This window comes from Staurois parvus, unplaced genomic scaffold (assembly GCF_062004578.1).
Source record: "Staurois parvus isolate SC_StPar_1 unplaced genomic scaffold, SC_StPar_1.0 ptg003603l, whole genome shotgun sequence".
Lineage (NCBI taxonomy): Eukaryota > Metazoa > Chordata > Amphibia > Anura > Ranidae > Staurois > Staurois parvus.
In genome coordinates, this window is record NW_028321399.1 from 44,983 (window position 1) to 67,022 (window position 22,040).

The following is a 22,040-nucleotide window of genomic DNA, read 5'->3' on the forward strand; positions in this document are numbered from 1 at the left end:
CATTGACCTGTTTTCTTGTAGGATCTGATCTCTTTCCTCCTCATCACCCTCTGTGGTCCCCTCCGTCTCCACCCAACATCCAGATGTTCCTGGAAGCTCCTCCACCGCACTGGATGTTCCTCGTGTGTCGCCAGCAAACAATTGGCAAGCGGCGGGCCTCCCCCGGCGTGATTGCGAGACGACTCCTTTCCTGATCTGTTTACTATGTAGGTGTCCATTTCTTCCATTTCTACACCTGCTGGGAAGCAAGAGGACCTGTCATGAGTCAGACCCTTGCAGAGTTGGCCTTAAAGTGGACCTGTCAGTGACAAGTAGTAGGGTAAGAAGTGGCAACAGTAATAAATTGCAACAATATACACAGAAATAGTATCATTTTTCAGAAAGGCTTCACCTTTAATATTTGAAAAACCATCCTTGAACCCCATTCCAGTGACTTTGCCTAGGCTGGGATGATGTCATCAGTCTACTGCTGGCTGGAGGAAGCCTTTCCTCGGTCCCTTCTCTACCGGTGATCAGACTGAACTCTGTAGAAAGTCTCAAGGTGAGATCACCCATGATCTTTGATGGCTTGTTTACAAACAGAAGCAAAGCGGGGATCTGTCATTTGGAGGCAGTAGTGCTACTGGAACTAAATGACAGATCCCTGACCACTGTTTGCAAATCGGCATCAGTCACGTCTAGTGATGCAGATCCACGTTAATCATGATGACTCACCAACACATCAACCAGTATATGGTAACAACCGTTCTTGGTCAGTGACATCATGCAGGACCCTCATCGGCTTGTTTACAAACAGAAGCAAAGCAGGGATCTCTCATTTGGAGGCAGTAGTGCTGCTGGAACTAAATGACAGATCCCTGACCGCTGTTTGCAAACCGACATCAGTCACGTCCAGTGATGCAGATCCAAGTCAATCACGACTCGCTGACACGTCAACCAGTATATGGTAACAATCAATCTTGGTCAATGTCATCATATAGGATCCTCATTGGCTTGTTTACAAACTGAAGCAAAACAGGGATCTGCCATTTGGAGGAAGTGGTGCTACTTTGCACCAAATGACAGATCCCTGACCACTGTTTTAAACCAACATCAGTCATGTCTAGTGATGCAGATCCACGTCAGTCATGATGACTCACCAACACATCAACCAGCCCCTACTCCCATCGCAATGGACAGATCCCCAGTACTGCTAGAATGTACACATTGTGGAGAGATCCTAGGTGATGTCATTAACCACATATGGTAACAATTGTTCTTGGTCAATGACATCACCCAGGATCCACACCGGTTTGTTTACAAACAGAGGCAAACAGGGATCTGTCATTTGGAGGCAGTAGTGCTACTGGAACTAAATGACAGATCCCTGACCGCTGTTTGTAAACCAACATCAGTTACGTCCAGCGATGCAGATCCACATCAATCAATGACTCACCAACACGTCAACCAGTATATGGTAACAATTGTTCTTGGTCTATGACATCACTCAGGATCCAAACCGGCTTGTTTACAAACAGAGGCAAACAGGGATCTGTCATTTGGAGGCAGTGGTGCTGCTGGAACTAAATGACAGATCCCTGACCGCTGTTTGCAAACCGACATCAGTCACGTCCAGTGATGCAGATCCACATCAATCACGATAGCTCACTGACACGTCAACCAGTATATGGTAATGATCGTTCTTGGTCAATGACATCAGCCAGGATCCTCACCGGCTTGTTTACAAACAGAAGCAAAACAGGGATCTGTCATTTGGAGGAAGTGGTGCTACTTGGCACCAAATGACAGATCCCTGACCGCTGTTTGCAAACCAACCTCAGTCACGTCCAGTGATGCAGATCCATGTCAATCAGGATAACTAACTGACACGTCAACCAGCCCCTACTCCCAACACAAAGGACAGATCCCCAGTACTGCTGGAATGTACACATTGTGGAGAGATCCTGGGTGATGTCATTAACCACATATGGTAACAATCGTTCTTGGTCAATGACATTATCCAGGATCCAGTCCGTCTTGTTTACAAACAGAGGCAAACAGGGATCTGTCATTTGGAGGCAGTGGTGCTGCTGGAACTAAATGACAGATCCCTGACCGCTGTTTGCAAACCAACATCAGTCACGTCCAGTGATGCACATCCACATCAATCACGATAGCTCACTGACACGTCAACCAGTATATGGTAATGATTGTTCTCGGTCAATGACATCAGCCAGGATCCTCACCGGCTTGTTTACAAACAGAAGCAAAACAGGGATCTGTCATTTGGAGGAAGTGGTGCTACTTGGCACCAAATGACAGATCCCTGACCGCTGTTTGCAAACCAACCTCAGTCACGTCCAGTGATGCAGATCCATGTCAATCAGGATAACCAACTGACACGTCAACCAGCCCCTACTCCCAACACAAAGGACAGATCCCCAGTACTGCTGGAATGTACACATTGTGGAGAGATCCTGGGTGATGTCATTAACCACATATGGTAACAATCGTTCTTGGTCAATGACATTATCCAGGATCCAGTCCGTCTTGTTTACAAACAGAGGCAAACAGGGATCTGTCATTTGGAGGCAGTGGTGCTGCTGGAACTAAATGACAGATCCCTGACCGCTGTTTGCAAACCAACATCAGTCACGTCCAGTGATGCACATCCACATCAATCACGATAGCTCACTGACACGTCAACCAGTATATGGTAATGATTGTTCTCGGTCAATGACATCACCCAGGATCCTCACTGGCTTGTTTACAAACAGAAGCAAAACAGGGATCTGTCATTTGGAGGAAGTGGTGCTACTTGGCACCAAATGACAGATCCCTGACCGCTGTTTGCAACCCACCGTTCAAACAATGTGTCCGGTGATGCCGATCTACAGCTTTACTGTAAAGTATCCTGCACCGCATTGCATGCACTCATCATAGGACAGGAAGTCAGGGGCAAAGTTGTGTTCAAGTTGCCATGTCCGTCCCCCCCCCCCCCCCCCGGTCCAAAACTAGCGACATTTTTTTTGTCTCGCCATGCACTTTATTTAATGATTTTATTAACGCTTTATGATTTTAGACACTTTATGGGCGTTCGCTCACCATGGCGAAGTTCTCCTTTAAATTAATTCCACACCGCGGGTCCCCGAGCCAAAGATGACAACAGCTCTTTATTGAGGAGAGAGAACAACACGGAGACCACAAGCCTGGACAAACAGCCAAACAAATTAGGACAAGCCTGTTCCAAACAGGCCCACATCCTCCTCCTCATCATCATCATCATCATGGTCATCCCGATCCAGCCCTTCCTCCCTCCGAGCCGTCCCAAAGATTCCATCAAACAACACATTGTGTGAAAGGCTGCCAGCCACCAACACGACCTACAGGACGGGGAGAGGAGCGCCGCGAAAAAGAGGGACACAGAGAGCCAAGCGAAGGAGGAGAGGAGACCAGAAGAACCAAAAGAAGAGGAAGAAAAAGAAGGACGAGCGAAGACAAATCCATCAAGAAGATACAGAGAAGAATGCAGGAATCTGACGATGACACAACTATTGTGGTGAGTACAAGACGTGACTCGAGTGTGCTTTCTACAGGCTGATTTGTCTTTCTTTTTTTTTTGTTTTTTTTTTAACTATTTTTATGCTTTTTTTCCTCTTTCATGTTTACTCTGTTCTATTCTTTTTTTTTTTTTTTCTCTCTTTTTACATTTGTTTTCTTCTTTACTATTTCTTCTATTACTTTGTGTCAATGTATATTTTGATCTTTCCTAAACTTTTTTCTTTTACTTTGTATTACTTTTTTCTTTTACTTTTTCTTTGCTATTCTTTTGTCTTTTTACTTTGTATTTTTCTTTTCTTTTCTATTCTTTTTTTTTTCTTTTACTTTATTTCAGGTACTTACATACTGCCGTTAATTTACGCAGCCCTTTACGTATATATATTGTACATTCACATCTTATTTTTTCACTTTTTCTTTCTTTTCTTTCTTTTTTTCTTTCTTTTTTTCTTTTTTTTCTTTCTTTTCTTTCTTTTTTTCTTTCTTTTTTTCTTTTTTTTCTTTCTTTTCTTTCTTTTTTTCTTTTTTTTTCTTTCTTTTCTTTCTTTTTTTTTAACTATGTTTATGCTTTTTTATTCTTCTATATGCTTGTTCTATTCTTTTTTTTTTCTCTCTCTTTTTACATTTGTTTTCTTCTTTACTATTTCTTCTATTACTTTGTGTCAATGTATATTTTGATCTTTCCTAAACTTTTTTCTTTTACTTTGTATTATTTTTTTCTTTTACTTTTTCTTTGCTATTCTTTTGTCTTTTTACTTTGTATTTTTCTTTTCTTTTCTATTCTTTTTTTTTTCTTTTACTTTATTTCAGGTACTTATATACGGCCATTAATTTACGCAGCACTTTACATATATATATTGTACATTCACATCTTATTTTGCACTTTCTTTTTTTTTCTTTCTTTTTTTTTTAACTATGTTTATGCTTTTTGTCCTCTTTCATGTTTACTCTGTTCTATTCTTTTTTTTGTTTCTCTCTTTTTACATTTGTTTTCTTCTTTATTATTTGTTCTATTACTTTGTGTCAATATATATTTTGATCTTTCCTAAACTTTTTTTCTTTTACTTTGTATTACTTTTTTCTTTTACTTTTTCTTTGCTATTCTTTTGTCTTTTTACTTTGTATTTTTCTTTTCTTTTCTATTCTTTTTTTTTTTCTTTTACTTTATTTCAGGTACTTATATACTGCCGTTAATTTACGCAGCCCTTTACGTATATATATTGTACATTCACATCTTATTTTTTCACTTTTTCTTTTTTTTCTTTCTTTTTTTCTTTCTTTTTTTCTTTTTTTTCTTTCTTTTCTTTCTTTTTTTCTTTCTTTTTTTCTTTTTTTTTCTTTCTTTTCTTTCTTTTTTTTTTAACTATGTTTATGCTTTTTTATTCTTCTATATGCTTGTTCTATTCTTTTTTTCTCTCTCTTTACATTTGTTTTCTTCTTTACTATTTCTTCTATTACTTTGTGTCAATATATATTTTGATCTTCCCTAAACTTTTTTTCTTTTACTTTGTATTACTTTTTTCTTTTACTTTTTCTTTGCTATTCTTTTGTCTTTTTACTTTGTATTTTTCTTTTCTTTTCTATTCATTTTTTTTCTTTTACTTTATTACAGGTACTAATATAGCGCTGTCAATTTACGCAGCGCTTTACATATATATTGTACATTCACATCTTATTTTGTACTTTTTCTTTGCTATTCTTTTGACTTTTACTTTGTATTTTTCTTTTACTTTATTTATTTCAGGTACTTGTATAGCGACGTCAATTTACGCAGCGCTTTACATATATATTGTACATTCACATCTTATTTTATACTTTTTCTTTGCTATTTTTTTGTCTTTTACTTTAGATTTTTCTTTTCTTTTATATTCTTTTTTTTCTTTTACTTTATTTCAGGTACTAATATGGCGCCGTCAATTTACACAGCGCTTTACATTTATATCGTACTTTAACATCTTATTTTGTACTTTTTCTTTGCTATTCTTTTGTCTTTTTACTTTAGATTTTTCTTTTCTTTTATATTCCTTTTTTTCTTTTCTTTTATATTCTTTTTTTTCTTTTACTTTATTTCAAGTACTAATATAGCGCCGTCAATTTACACAGCGCTTTACTTATATATTGTACATTCACATCTTATTTTGTACTTTTTCTTTGCTATTCTTTTGTTTTTTACTTTGTATTTTTGTTTTATTTTCTATTCTTTTTTTTTTTTCTTTTGTTTTGTTTATTTCAGGTACTAATATAGCGCTGTCAATTTACGCAACGCTTTACATATACAGTATTTTATACATTTACATCAGTCCCTAACCCGCTAAGGTCCCTAACTCCCATTCATACATACACATACTAGGGCCAATTTAGACAGGAGCCAATTCACCTCCCAGCATGTCTTTGGAGTGTGGCAGGAAACCGGAGTACCCGGAGGAAACCCACACAGGCACAGGAAGAACATGCAAACTCCAGGCAGGTGGTGTTGTGGTTGGCATTCTAACCAATGACCCGAGTACTGCCAGGCAGAGGTGCTAACCTTGTATCAATGTATATTTTGATCTTTCCTAATCTTTTTTCTTTTACTTTGTATTACTTTTTTTCTTTTCATTTTCTCTGGGTTTTTTTTCTCTTTTTTTATTCTTTCTTTTATTAATTTGTACTTCTTCTTTGCTTGCCATTTTTTTTTTAAATATTTTTTTCTATTATTTTTTTCTTTTCTTTCTTCCTTTAACTTTGTACTTTTTTCCTTTCCATTCTTTTTTTTATTCATTTACTTTGTATTTGCTCTCATTTTATGTTCTTTCTTCTATTATTGTATCTTACTTTTTGTCATTTTTTTTCTTTTCCGCTCTTTTTTCATTTACTTTGTATTTTTTTTCCTTTTTTTGTTCTTCTTTTATTTAATCTTTGTCATTTTTTCTTTTCCATTCTTTTTTCATTTACTTTGTATTTTTTTCTGTTCTGTTCTTTCTTTTACTTTCTCTTTTTTTTTTCTTTTCCATTCTTTTTTCATTTACTTTGTATTTTTTTTCTGTTCTGCTCTTTCTTCTTTTACTTTCTCTTTTTTTCTATTCTTTTTTTCTTTTACTTTGTATTTTTGTTTCTTTTTAACTCTTTTTTTTCTTTTACTTTGTATTTTTTCCTTTTCTTTTCTATTCTTTTCTATTCTTGTTACCCGTTTCTCTTATTTTCTTCATTCCATCTGGCTTTCTTTTAAAGCAAAAGAAAACATTAATTTTATTACAGCTTCTCAATTCTCAGATGCATTCGTTTTCTTATTTTCCTTTTTAGGTTATATTTTCTTTATTTTCGCCTGATGATCCAGCTAGTAAGTCTGTTTTTCAAAAGAAGCTAGCTGTCCTGCAGATGTATCATTTACAGTAATGAGACAACTCCTTTACCACTGACGGGGGTGCTTACAATGATCAGCTTTTATTTATGTAAAACATTTATCCCAAAAGGGGAAAAAAAAACTGTTTACTGTAACTCATAATAAAATGTGAGCTGAAATGTGGCATCAAGTTGTTAGTGTATCTAAATCTGCTAGTTCATCTAATACTCTGCTCCCTGCCAGACTGACAATGCTGCTGTCCAAGTGTTCCTCCTGTGCTCCTTCCTCCAGAGTGGGTGCTCTAATATAGGAGGTGTGGTACTGACCAGATCACCAGGTGAAAACAGGGGAAAAAAGAAAATGAATGCAGCCACCACATCTAATGGTTGGTAAGCTGCAAAAAAAAAAAAAAAAAGTCAGAGTCCCGGCCTGTCTGCATAGTAAACTAACAGGCGGGAATGTGCGGCTCCTGCGCAGGGGCGGACTGATAACTCATGGGGCCCCCTGGCAATAGGGGATCATGGGGCCCCTGTGTCCTTGCCCACACTCAAACCACACCCAAAAAAGCCTATGAAAGGTACCAGGGACATCTCATGGGGCCCCCTTCTTACCCCGGGCCCTCGGGCAGTGCCCGAGTTCCCAAATAGGCAGTCCGCCCCTGCTCCTGCGGCTGAAAGGCTTCACTAGCCTAGCCGCTGCACCTTTTGTCATTGACATGTGCCCCCCTGACCCACACCTTACCTACGCCCCTGTTTTTGGCAGTAGTGACAAATGTAACATTTGGGATGCATGTCCTAGTTTAAATGGACCGTCGGGTTGGGCAGTAAAGCCGCGGCTCAACTGCCTGCTGTTGCCCCCGCTGCCCTTGTGAATGAGCCCTAAGATCTAACTGAAATCCGGAGCGATCCAACTAATTAAACTTTTGAATCCCTCCGAATCGAGTCCAGTCCACGCTTTGTTGAACAGTATTGAATCCTGACGCAGGGGGACCCCCCAAACCCCCGAAACATGTTGGCTTTTTATGACAAAGTAGACAAAATTAAATCAAATCTGTCATTTCTATGTCCTTTTTATACTTTAACCCAATGGTCTCCAAACCGCAGCCTGGGGGCCAGTGGGAGCAAAAAAATGCCCCGGCATCCGTGCCCCATCATTGATTTTAATGGGGGGGAATAGTGCCCCATTGTTGATATCAATGAGAAGAATAGGTGACCATCATAGGTTGTTCTAGACCAGTGGTTTTCAAACTGCGGCCCGGGGGCCAGATGCGGCCCCTTGCTTGCTTTTACCCGGCCCTTGGGGCTCTATTTCATCCACGGATACCAACAATAGGGGCATAATAACTGACACCAATGAAGGGGCACGATTCCTCCCAGTGACACAAACAATTAAGCTCAATGACACCAAGGATGGGGCACAATTCCTCCCACTGATACCAATGATGGGGCACTATTCCACTGACACCAATAATGGGGCACTATTCCTCCCACTGACACCAATGATGGGGCACTATTCCTCCCACTGACACCAATGATGGGGCACTATTCCTCCCACTGATACCAATTATGGGGCACTATTCCTCCCACTGATACCAATGATGGAGCACTATTCCTCCCACTGACACCAATGATGGGGCACTATTCCTCCCACTGACACCAATGATGGGGCACTATTCCCCCCACTGACACCAATGATGGGGCACTATTCCTCCCACTGACACCAATGATGGGGCACTATTCCTCCCACTGACACCAATGATGGGGCACTATTCCTCCCACTGACACCAATGGTGGGGCACTATTACTCCCACTGACACCAATGGTGGGGCACTATTACTCCCACTGACACCAATGATGGGGCACTATTCCTCCCACTGACACCAACAATGGGGCACAATTCCTCCCACTGACACCAACGAGGAGGCATTGCTTTTTCTCACTGACATTGGGACTTTTACTACACGCAATGGCCAGAGTCTGTCCCTTCCCCCCCTCCTAAAGTCTAAACTGGCCCTTTGTTTAGAAGGGTTGGAGACCTTCGCTTTAACCCATCATCCCCTCTATGCGTGCCCGGAATGCATGCTTTTTTTAAATGTAGAGAAACGCACGGCACTCTAGCAAATGCACAGGAGTGCCATTTATTGTTCATGGAACCCCTCTATAAACACGAATGTCCACCTGCATGGTGCTGCAGCAATAGCATTATGTGGTTCGTTTTTTGGAAAAGGAGTCAGAGACTTCTTTTCTGCAGTTTGCGCTCGTAGAGTAGCCCATTGAATAAATAATCTGCCCTACACACGACGCATGGGAATGAGCCACCTCCACTGCCACCACCTCCACTACCACCTCCACTACAACCACCACCACCTCCACTACCACCAGCACCACCTCCATTACCAACACCACCTCCTCTACCACCACCTCCTCTACCACCACCTCCTCTACCACCACCTCCTCCACTACCACCTCTACCACCACCTCCACTACCACCACCACCTCCACTACCACCTCTACCACCACCTCCACTACCACCACCTCATCCACCTCCACCACCACCTCCACTACCACCACCTCTTCCACTACCACCTCTACCACCACCTCCACTACCATCACCACCTCCACTACCACCTCTACCACCACCTCCACTACCACCACCTCATCCACCTCCACCACCACCTCCATTACCACCTCCACTACTACCACCACCTCCACCACCACCACCTCTCCACTGCCACCTCCACTACCACCTTCTCCACCACCACCAAATGCACAGAAGTGTCCATCATTGTTCATGGAACCCCTGCTCATCTGTACACGCACACGGACCCGCAAACTGCATAGGGCTAAAGCCCCATGTGGTTCGGCGAGTTACGTTTATGGAAAAGAGTCGGGGATTTCTTGTCCATGTTTCTGACATGTAGGGCAGCCCACTGGAATGAATAGGCTGCCCTACACTATGCAAAGGAACGCTCGTAAAATGCACCCACGCACCCAAGCCTAAAGAATGTCTGAGGGACCCACAACAGAGACCCCTTTGTCGCTCTTCCAGTTGTAGCAATTTGTAGTTTGTTGCTTTCCTCCGAGCGGTCACGGGTCTGGGTTAAACTTAGAAACATAATTGCCGTCCTTATTCACGGTCATCTGCAGCTGCGGTCACTTTTTGCTCGGCAGTGATTTGTGAACTGTAGTTGCGAGTAATTGCGCCGCTCACAGCTTTTATAAAGCTCCCTTCGCTGCGGCCTCCGGGCGGTGAATAAACAGTACAGAAAAGAGAGAATCATTGAGCTGCTGATCCTTTAATAGCACCGCCTCGAGCTGTCACCTCCATGATCGGAGAACAAATGGACCGCTGATTTTCTTTTTTTATAACACGATTAATAAACGGTCCAAACGTTCAGCAAGCACATGTAAATCCAATCACTAAAATTTCATTGAAGGTTTTAAAAACAAATTTTCACTATTTTTGTCGCTAGAATCACTAAGAAATGTTGACAGTAGAGATGGTCTAGATGTTCAAGTCGAACATAAGTCTCTTGGGCCGCCAACCCTTTTGCCAGTCGATGCATTACAGACTGTCAGGTTTTATGCACACTGTGTAAGCTCTGTATTTGAGCTATGAACCATTGTTTTGTAATTCACTAGATCTAATCTTTTGATTCGTTTTATTGCGCTCATTAACATTTTATATCTTTGTATACTGATTGTGGTTTTTGCCATATAAAGTCCCAGGGGAATATTTCCATTTTTTCATTTTTGCTATTGACTCGAACGCGGGCTGCTCGTGTGTTCAGCGAACACACGAATGGTAAGGTTGTTCCGAGGGCTGTTCACCCGCTGCGCCCCACAATGCAATGTGCCCTGACAGTGCATTGTGATTGGCCAAAGTGATGCACCTGACCGCAGGATCAGGTGCAATGCTTTGGCCCATCACAGCGCATGATGGCATGTGGATGTCCCAAGGGGGCGGGGGTGACCAGCCACTTTGTGAGATCATCACAGAACTGTCATCCCAGTGCAGTTGTCAGACGTTGGGAGCCGGCACCGAGAGTGGAGCGGTTTTTGTTTTTTTTTGGGGGGGTCGGCGGTGGCGGCAGGCATCGTGATTGACGTTGGATTTACTTCGGGGGGGATATTTTTTTTAGTTTTGTTTTTAAAAAAGGACTTGTCAAGGACTGCCTACTGTTATTTTTCTACTACATTTTTTTTTTATGTGAATGAGTAGCAGTACCATGCACCCCATACTCATTCACAGTGGGGGGGAGCTGAGATCTGGGAGTTCCCTTGTTAAAGGGGGCTTCCAGATTCTGATAAGCCCCCACCCACAGACCCCCACAACCATCAACCACGGTTGTGGGAAAGCAGCCCTTGTCCCTATCAACATGGGGACAAGGTGATTTTGGGGGGGAGCACTTGTTAAAGGGGGCTTCCAGATTCCGATGAGCCCCCCCCCCACCCACGGACCCCCACAACCACCGGCCAAGATTGTGGGAAAGAAGCCTTTGTCCCTATCAACATGGGGACAAGGTGCTTTTCGAGGGGGAGCACTTTTTAAAGGGGGCTTCCAGATTCCGATAAGACCCCCACGACCACCGGCTCTTGACTCTATCAACATAGGGACAAGGTGCTTTTGGGGAGGGGGATTGCCACTCTGCCCCAAAGCACCCCCCCATGTTGAGGGCATGTGGCCTAGTATGGTTCAGGGGGGACGCTTGCTCATCCCCCCCCTTTCCTGACCTGCTGGGCTGCATACTCGGATAAGGGTTTGGTATGGATTTTGGAGGGGACCCGACGCCATTTTGAAAAATATTTTTGGGTTGAGGGTTCCCCTCAAAATCCATACTAGACCCAAAGGGCTTGGTGTGGATGGGGGGGACCCCATGTTTTTTTTTTTTAATTTGTAATTGCCAGCAATTCTTTTGACATTCAGCTGTCAGTGGGGAACCCCGCTGACATCTGAAACACGCCGGATTTTAGTAGCTGTAGGGTATCTTACCACATACTCGGATGCAGTAAGATACTGCATAGGGAATTGTCCCGGTTCAAAGTTCACGGTCGAACTTTCAGAAGGTTCAAATGTTCGACTGCAAACCGAACAGGGGGGGTGTTCAGCCCATCACTAGTTGACAGTCAGGGATGCCAGCAACAGTGTTCCTGATCACCATCACACCAGTACAGGTGTTGCCAGCAACAGTGTTCCTAATCGCTGCCAGACCAGTACAGCCTGCAACAGTGGTCTTGAATGACACCACACCAGTCTCGGTGTCACCGGTGCACCTGATCACTAGTGACACCAGTCACACTGTCACCAGACCCGTGTAGCCATCCAGTGTCCCTGATTGCATCCATACCTGTGACAGTCAGGGACACTTCAGCATGTCCAGGTCGAAGTTCCTGCCATGTTTTTGGTTGGCATTGTCCTTCACACAGGTGACAGGTGTCATGTTTATCGTCTTTTAGACACGATTGGCCCGCCTACTTTTTAGGAATATTTATTATCCTGTCATCTGATGACCCCACTGACCCCATTAGAAATTCCATGACACTTTTATGATGATGGGGTTAAAGGTGTACATGCCAAACATACCGAAAAAAATATAACCTAAATGGCGGTCTGGGGTGTGGTCATGTGTCAAGTGGACCTGTCATTAACTAAATTCCCTACAGAGCGACAATATACAGCAACAGCTCCACCTATCATGAAAGAGCCATCCTTCAAATCCAGTTGGTGGCTTTGCCTGGGCTGAGATAATGTTGTCAGTCTGCTGCAGGCACGAGGAAGCATTTCCTCAGTCTCCCCTCCCCCAGTGATCTGTCTGTACATTTGTAGCAAGTCTCAAGGTGAGAATGACTTCTTGACATGTCTCGGTAGGCACAGACCTCCGCCCAATGGAAACGTGCATTGGACGCTCCAGTTGGCTCCTTTCCTTGGGACGAGCACAATGGCCAGAGGTGTAACTCCACTCTGCAGGGGCGGACTGACCATTTGGAAACTCGGGCACTGCCCAAGGGCCCGGGGTCAGTAGGGGGCCCCATGAGATGCCCCTGGTACCTTTTTCATAGGCTTTTTTGAGTTTGGGCAAGGACACAGGGGCCCCATGAGCCCCTATTGCCCGGGGGTCCCATGAGTTATCAGTCCGCCCCTGCCACACCATATATGATTTTCTGCTGGTGGTATCTGGAGAAGTTTTAGGGCTTCACCCCAGTTACTAATGGCATCCCCATGCATCTAGCAAACATGGGTGCGTTCATGGTGACCAAAATGCATGATCCTGCAGTGCCATGCGATTTGGTGCTCCGTAATTTTAAAATTGTGCCTGTGTACTGTTTGTGTTCTCCTATGTGCTCGGTAGCCCCTTGAAATAATGGGTTGCCTAAAACACATCGTGCAGGAATGTGTGCGCACACTCGGACGCACCATAAGGAGCCCCTAGTGTCACCATAGGCACAGTCATCATTACATAATTGAACCATAATGAGGCAAACAGGGTGGTCACAGAGCTCTGAAGACCAGCAAGACTGATCCAACTTAGACCCATTTTAGGCGGTCCAACTGAAAGCCCAGCCACCCCTTGGCTTCCTGGTGCATTGCGTTAATGTTTGTGCGTTAAAGTACATTGTGTTATGGAAAGGCCGTCAAGGCACGTGAAATACAAAAAATGGCCACGTGGCTATAGTAAGTCAGTGACGTCCCCAACATCCCCGCTGTGCAGCAGCATGCAACAAAGGGGGAAGGGATGTTGGGGACGTCATTGACTTACTATGGCCACTTGGCCATTGGATGTTGGGGATGTCATTAACTTACTGTAGCTGTTTAGCCATTGGATGCTGGGGACATCATTGACTGACTTACTATAGCCACATGGCCATTGGATTTTGGGGACATCATTAACTTACTGTAGCTGTTTGGCCATTGGATGTTGGGGACATTATTGACTTACTACAGCTGCATGTACATTGGATGTTGGAGATGTCATTAACTTACTATAGCTGTTTGGCCATTGGATGTTGGGGACATCATTGACTTACTATAGCCACATGGCCGTTGGATGTTGGGGACATCATTGACTTACTATAGCCACATGGCCGTTGGATGTTGGGGACATCATTGACTTACTATAGCCACATGGCCGTTGGATGTTGGGGACATCATTGACTTACTATAGCCACATGGCCGTTGGATGTTGGGGACATCATTGACTTACTATAGCCACATGGCCATTGGATGTTGGGGACATCATTGACTTACTATAGCCACATGGCCATTGGATGTTGGGGACATCATTGACTTACTATAGCCACATGTCCATTGGATGCTGGGGACATCATTGACTTACTATAGCCACATGGCCGTTGGATGTTGGGGACATCATTGACTTACTATAGCCACATGGCCGTTGGATGTTGGGGACATCATTGACTTACTATAGCCACATGGCCGTTGGATGTTGGGGACATCATTGACTTACTATAGCCACATGGCCATTGGATGTTGGGGATGTCATTAACTTACTACAGCTGTTTGGCCATTGGATGTTGGGTAAATCATTGACTTACTATAGCCACTTTGCCATTGGATGTTAGGGACGTCATTGACTTACTATAGTCACATGGCCATTGGACGCTGGGGACATCATTGACTTACTATAGCCACATGGCCATTGGATGCTGGGGACATCATTGACTTACTATAGCCACATGGCCGTTGGATGTTGGGGACATCATTGACTTACTATAGCCACATGACCATTGGATGCTGGGGACATCATTGACTTACTATAGCCACATGACCATTGGATGTTGGGGACATCATTGACTTACTATAGCCACATGGCCGTTGGATGTTGGGGACATCATTGACTTACTATAGCCACATGGCCATTGGATGCTGGGGACATCATTGACTTACTATAGCCACATGGCCATTGGATGCTGGGGACGTCATTGACTTACTATAGCCACATGGCCGTTGGATGTTGGGGACATCATTGACTTACTATAGCCACATGGCCATTGGATGCTGGGGACGTCATTGACTTACTATAGCCACATTTCCATTGGTGCTGTTCAAAAGGAATGGCAACCCAACGGGCTAATTCTTCACATTAATCTTTATTTATTTATTTATTTTTTAGAATGGAAAATAATTTTTGCCAAAAACTCAGACCTGAGGAATCGCGAAGGAGGAGTAATATGGATGTGTAGGTGGCCAATACTGGAGGAATCGACCAGATCAGGGATGTGACCGGAATCAAGGGGGACGGGGAGAGGACCACAATGGCCGACCACACCGGACTTTAGGAAAGGAGGATGCGTCGGTTAATATGACGCCTTGAGCGCAGCAGAGGTCGTAAATCATTTCCCAAACTTTCTCAATGGTCTCGATGGGGTCGCCCCTCCGCCTGTCAGTTTGGACCGTCGTATTCTTCTGTCTCCTTCCATCGAGCTGGACCAGACCACCGCGACGTCCGCCAAGATGGAGGTGCCCGGCGTCCTGCAACTGCACCACCGACAACGTCCTGTGCGACGGAACCCACGACATACCGAGCACGTACTCGGCGGACATCATCTCAACGTAAGAGAAAGTTCAGCTGTTATCGTTGTTAATATCAATATTAAGGATCTCAGTATCTGGTTGCTTCTCGTTGACAAGAGTGGTGGTAAAAATAGGTGGCTGATCTGCAGTCTTATGATCCCCGACAACCGAGCCGAAGGTTACCATGGTCAGCTGTCATGTTAATACACGCTAAGGAGGTTGCAGCAAAGCAAAACCCATACAACAGGATGCATTTGGCAGGCAGTATGGCTACCGAGGTGACTCAGTCAAGTCCAGGGGCGGACTGACCATTTGGAAACTCGGGCACTGCCCGAGGGCCCGGGGTCAATAGGGGGCCCCATGAGATGCCCCTGGTACCTTTTTCATAGGCTTTTTTGAGTTTGGGCAAGGACATAGGGGCCCCATGATCCCCTATTGCCCGGGGGCCCCATGAGTTGTCAGTCCGCCCCTGGTCAAGTGACTGGGGCCTTGCTGCAACTGCGCAAATGCTTGGCTTGTGGCTGGGCCACAGTATTTCAGCCTTCGGCTGACAAAAGGGGGCAGTATCTCCTTGATGGCTGGTGGCCGCAACTCTACCCCTCTCTGAAAATGCGATCCACCATAGATCGCTTTCCAGGTGGATGGTGGCAAGTGCTGCGCCCAGGGGTGGACTGACCATTTGGAAGCTCAGGCACTGCCCGAGGGCCCGGGGTCAGTAGGGGGCCCCATGAGATGCCCCTGGTACCTTTTTCATAGGCTTTTTTGAGTTTGGGCAAGGACACAGGGGCCCCATGATCCCCTATTGCCCGGAGTGCCCGAGTTTCCAAATGTCAGTCCGCCACTGACCACACCCAAAACAGCCTATGAAAAGTACCAGGGGCATCTCATGGGGCCCCCTACTGACCCCGGGCCCTCCAAATGGTCAGTCCGCCCCTGCGGTGTGGAGTTACACCTCTGGCCATTATGATCCCCCCAAGGAGAGGAGCCAACTGGAGAGTCCAATGGACGTTTCCATTAAACGGGGTCTGTGCCTACCGAGACATGTCAAGAAGTCATTCTCACCTTGAGACTTGCTACAAATGTACAGTTTGATCACTAGGGGGGGAGACTGAGGAAATGCTAGCCTGAGTTTCCAAATGGTCAGTCCACCCCTGGATACAAGTCAGATTGTGGGCATCCCCTGCAACAAAAATGTGATTTTTTTTTTTTTTTTTTTGTTGCTGAGATGCTCCCAAAGGGTAATCATGTCTGAAGGGATGCAGACCCCGCCGCTTTCCTCATTAGAGTCCTGCAGGTGCAGCAGCTGATTACAAAGCCCCTCCCATTCACATTGCACATGGACACAGAGAAACAAACAGCGATTTCTACAAATAGCAAAAGGTAGGAATCTGCTACAAAGTTTGCTGTAATCCCTGCGATGTGCGTCGATCACCCGGAGGGGGGGAGGGGTTTTTTTCCTCAACCAAAGCGGAGTTACCCTTTAAGGTTTTATTCAAAGGAATACAATGTAGCAATGTGACTGTTTCAAGCATTCTTTGCCAACCTTTTGGATAAAGCATTTATGTGTGTCGGGAGCGCGCGCAAAACTGCGTATTTTCTCAACGCGCAGAAAAACGCGCTGCTCATTCCTTCTTAATGGCACTGGCGACCGCATGCGTTTTTCATGGCGCTGTGGCAGCGTGATGCAATGTTACAAAAAGGGTTGGGACTTCTCCCCCCCCCCCCCCCTTGTTTCTGGTGGGTAGGGTGGTCCGTTGAAATGAATGAACAGCCCAACATGCGTAAAACACACCTGCGCATGCATAGATGTCAGCCGGGGCTTCAGGTGCTGCAACCAGGGCCGGGACGAAGGGTGGGCCGGTGGGGGATTGTAGGGGGATTTTTGTTGGGAAGGGGGATTTGAGTGGTGATGGGGGGGGGGTTGTGCTAGTAGGGGGGGTTTGAGGAGGGAAAGGATTGGAGCAGGGAGGGAAGATCTGTACTGGAAGAGGGGGATGTTTTGTTTATGGAGAATTTTGGCTTGAAAGGGAATTTATGCTCAGGGGTAAGTGTGAAAATTAGTGCACTTCTTTTTTTTGGGATGGGGGGGGGGGTGAATGCAAGGAGAGAGGATTGGGGTAGGAAATTTTGACGGGTAGGGGGCATTCGAGGGGGGAGTGGATTAATGCTTACAGTGGAAATTTGAGGTAGAGGATTTGTGCTAGGGGGGGGGGGATTTGGGGAGGGAGTGGATTTGAGCCGGGAGGGAGTGGATTTGAGCCGGGAGGGGGGATTTGGGGAGGGAGTGGATTTGAGCTGGGAGAGCTTGGGGGTGTGAACATTAGAGTTATTTTTTTTTTTTGGGGGGGGGGAATTAGTGTTAGGAGAGGGAATTTGGGGGGGGGGTTCTGCTGGGAGAGGGGGATTTGGAGGGGAGAGAAGATTAATTCTCAGATGGGAAATTTGAGGGGTAGAGCATTTGTGCTTGGAGGGGGGATTTGGGGAGGGAGTCATTTGAGCCGGGAGGGGGGATTTGGGAAGGAAGAGGATTTAAGTTGGGAGGGGGGATTTGGGGAGGGAGCGAATTTGAGCTGGGTGGAGGTATTTGGGGAGGGAGAGGATTTTAGCTGCGAGGGGGTATTTGGGGAGGTAGCGGATATGAGCCAGCAGGGGGGATGTGGGGAGGGAGCGGATTTGAGCCTGGAGGGGGGATTTGGGGAGGGAGCGGATTTGAGCCGGGAGGGGGGATTTAGGGAGGGGGAGGATTTGAGCATGGAGGGGGGATTTGGGGAGGGACTGATATTCAGCTGCGAGGGGGTATTTGGGGAGGTAGCGGATTTGAGCTGGGAGGGGGGATTTGGGGAGGTAGCGGATATGAGCCAGCAGGGGTGATGTGGGGAGGGAGCGGATTTGAGCCTGGAGGGGGGATTTGGGGAGGGTGTGGATTTGAGCCGGGAGGGGGGATTTAGGGAGGGGGAGGATTTGAGCATGGAGGGGGGATTTGGGGAGGGACTGATATTCAGCCGGGAGGAGGCATTTGGGGAGGGAGCGGATTAGCGGATTTGAGCCAGGAGGGGGATTTGGAGAGGGAGCGGATTTGAGCCGGGAGGGGGGATTTGGAGAGGGAGTGCATTTGAGCTGGGAGGGGGGATATGGGGAGGGAGTGGATTTGAACCGGGAGGGGGGATTTTTGTTTGATGAGAATTTTGGCTTGAAAGGGAATTTGTGCCTAGGGGGTTAAGTGTGAAGATTAGTGCTCACATTTTATTGGGGGGGGGGAGGGAGGGGATCTTCGTCAACACATAATACGCATACGTTTTGGGGGGGGGGGTGCGGTTTGGCACCTTCGCCCTGGGCTGGGTAGAAGCATTGCACCACATCTGCAGCAGCGCAGTACAATCTGTATCCTCTGCGTTCGTTCTGCCGCGATGCGCGCTCCGCAGACAAGTGGGTGAATCGCCTTTTTTTCCCATAGACAATGGAATTAGACAAATGCCATCACTTCAAAGAGACGGAACCCGATCCCCGCACTCCGGTTACCATGGCAACGCTAAGAACAAAACCGAAGACAATTCAAAAAAAAAAAGGGAAGAATCTACATTTTTTTTTATAGAAAGGCGCAGAGGTAAATATCATCGTTGTAAGATATCGCGTCGGATCATCAGACGCTCGGCTCGGAAAAACAGATCATTTCTTTTCTGAAAACTGCAGAATGATCCGGAATTTGCTCATTACGTATATATTATACTTCAAGGTCACATGACCAAAGCCCCCCCCCCCCAGAACAAATCGCGCCTTTGTTACATGGAGATGAAGAAAAGTCCACTTACTGATTGCTATGAGCATTTCCTGCAAAGAAACTGTTGAATCGACTCGCATTGTCACTTTGCTGTTCCATATTTTTTTGTTGATTGAAAAGAATGGGATGGGCAGCTAGGATTCAAAAGGGAACTGCGGGGAAACAGCCGAATACACGGATCAATACATAGCAGGGAATGGTTGTATCTGCCAAAGGATTTGTATTTCTATCCATCCAGCCCTGAGATTTGCACAGCTCTGTCACACACAGCGCAGCCCTACCTGGCAGGACAGGGGACCGGATATTGCTCTGCTGCAGTTCAGTACTGCTTACAGGTCTTATCCCTCCTCCAGCCTGTGATTGGACAGCGAAAGGAGAAGGAGCAGACCGATGAGCTCCTCTCTCTGCTCTCTTCTCCTGTCAGCATGATCATTGCACTCCTTGTGCTGGTTCTCCCTTCCCAAGTCTAAGCTCTGTTGTAGAGGGACTAAAACAGGCCTGTGATTGGACAGCGAAAGGAGAAGGAGCAGACTGATGGGCTCCTCTCTCTGCTCTCTTCTCCTATCAGCATGATCATTGCACTCCTTGTGCTGGTTCTCCCTTCCAAGTCTAAGCTCTGTTGTAGAGGGACTAAAACAGGCCTGTGATTGGGCAGCGAAAGGAGAAGGAGCAGACTGATGGGCTCCTCTCTCTGCTCTCTTCTCCTATCAGCATGATCATTGCACTCCTTGTGCTGGTTCTCCCTTCCCAAGTCTGAGCTCTGCTGTAGAGGCCTGTGATTGGACAGCGAAGGAGAAGGAGCAGACTGATGAGCTCCTCTCTCTGCTCTCTTCTCCTATCAGCATGATCATTGCACTCCTTGTGCTGGTTCTCCCTTCCCAAGTCTAAGCTCTGTTGTAGAGGGACTAAAACAGGCCTGTGATTGGGCAGCGAAAGGAGAAGGAGCAGACTGATGGGCTCCTCTCTCTGCTCTCTTCTCCTATCAGCATGATCATTGCACTCCTTGTGCTGGTTCTCCCTTCCCAAGTTTGAGCTCTGCTGTAGAGGGACTAAAACAGGTCAATACCAAGCAGAATTCTGGTACTTACACTGAAAACACATTTGATGAATTAATGATCACAGAGCTGCATTCATTTGTTTGTTTTATACCCGCCTGGAGTTCAGCTGAAAGACGGAGATATTCTTTGTACAGTAAATCGGAAATTTAATCGGAAATCGCATTATTTTCAGTCAAGATATACAATTTTCCTGCCATACTGTATAAATCTTAGATTGTAAGCTCCAGGATCAGGGCGCGCCTAACCCTCTTGTATTGAACTGTATTGTCTCCCGTTATATTGTAAAGCGCTGAGCAAACTGTATAAATCCTCTAAAATAATAATTAAAAAAAAAATATATATATATTTTTTTTATTATTATTATTAATATTTTTTTGATTATACGAGTAGTGCTTTTACTCCCCTATTGGCAGCTATATATATATATATATGTGTGTGTATATACACTATATTGCCCAAAGTATTGTCCCCGCCCTCCATATCATGTGATTCAGGTGTTCCAATCCCCTCCATATCATGTGATTCAGGTGTTCCAATCCCCTCCCAATCATGTGATTCAGGTGTTCCAATCCCCTCCCAATCATGTGGTTCAGGTGCTCCAATCCCCTCCTTATCATGTGATTCAGGTGTTCCAATCCCCTCCATATCATGTGATTCAGGTGTTCCAATCCCCTCCCAATCATGTGATTCAGGTGTTCCAATCCCCTCCCAATCATGTGATTCAGGTGCTCCAATCCCCTCCATGGACACAGGTGTATACAATCAAGCCCCTAGGCATGCAGACGGCTTCTACAAACATTGGTGAAAGAATGGGTCGCTCTCAGGAGCTCAGTGACTCCAAGCGTGGTCCCGTGATAGGTGGCCACCTGGGCAATAAGTCCATCCGTGACATTTCCCGGCTACTAAATATTCCACTCAGCTGTTAGTGGGATTATAACAAAGTGGAAGGCCACTGGGAACAACAGCCACTCAGCCACCAAGTGGTAGGCCACGTCACATGGCAGGGCGGGGTCAGCGCATGCTGAAGCGCACAGTGCGCAGAAGTCGCCAACTGTCTGCAGAGTCAATAGCTAAAGACCTCCAAACTTGGTGTGGCCTTCAGATGAGCCCAACAACAGTGCGTAGAGAGCTTCATGGAATGGGTTTCCATGGCCGAGCAGCTGCATCCAAGCCTTCCATCACCAAGTGCAATGCAAAGTGTCGGATGCCGTGGTGTAAAGCACGCCGCCACTGGGCTCTAGAGCAGTGGGGGAGGGTGTTCTCTGGATTGACCAATCACTTCTCTGTCTGGCCATCTGATGGACATGCCTGGGTTTGGCGGTGGTTAGGAGAATGGTACTTGCCTGACTGCATTGTGCCCAGTGTAAAGTTTAGTGGAGGGGGATTATGTTTTGGGGTTGTTTTTCAGGGGTTGGGCTTGGCCCCCTAGTTCCAGTGAAGGGAACTCTGAAGGCAAAATTTTGGACAATTTCATGCTCCCAACTTTGTGGGAGGAGTTTGGAGATGGCCCCTTCCTGTTCCAACATGACTGCCCCCCAGTGCACAAAGCAAGGTCCATAAAGACATGGAGGAGCCAGTTTGGGGTGGAGGAACTTGACTGTCCTGCACAGAGTCCTGACCTCAACCCCATAGAACACCTTTGGGATGAATTAGGGCGGAGACTGCGAGCCAGGCCTCCTCCCCCGACATCAGTGCCTGACCTGACAAATGTGATTCTGGAAGAATGGTCCAACCTTCCCATAGACACCCTCCTAAACCTTGTGGACGGCCCTCCCAGAAGAGTTGAAGCTGTTATAGCTGCAAAGGGCGGAGC

General features: G+C 45.7%; 1 pseudogene across 1 annotated transcript in view; it reads left to right on the plus strand.

Moving 5' to 3' along the window:
• The first annotated feature begins 226 nt into the window (after nucleotides 1-226).
• LOC149427626 (leucine-rich glioma-inactivated protein 1-like) overlaps nucleotides 227-22,040 on the plus strand; it is a 34,671-nt pseudogene continuing 12,857 nt past the window's right edge. Inside the window, exons 1-3 of the transcript XR_016311239.1 lie at nucleotides 227-319; nucleotides 3,062-3,538; nucleotides 14,991-15,430. The product of XR_016311239.1 is annotated as a leucine-rich glioma-inactivated protein 1-like (transcript). The remainder of the gene's footprint in view (nucleotides 320-3,061; nucleotides 3,539-14,990; nucleotides 15,431-22,040) is intronic.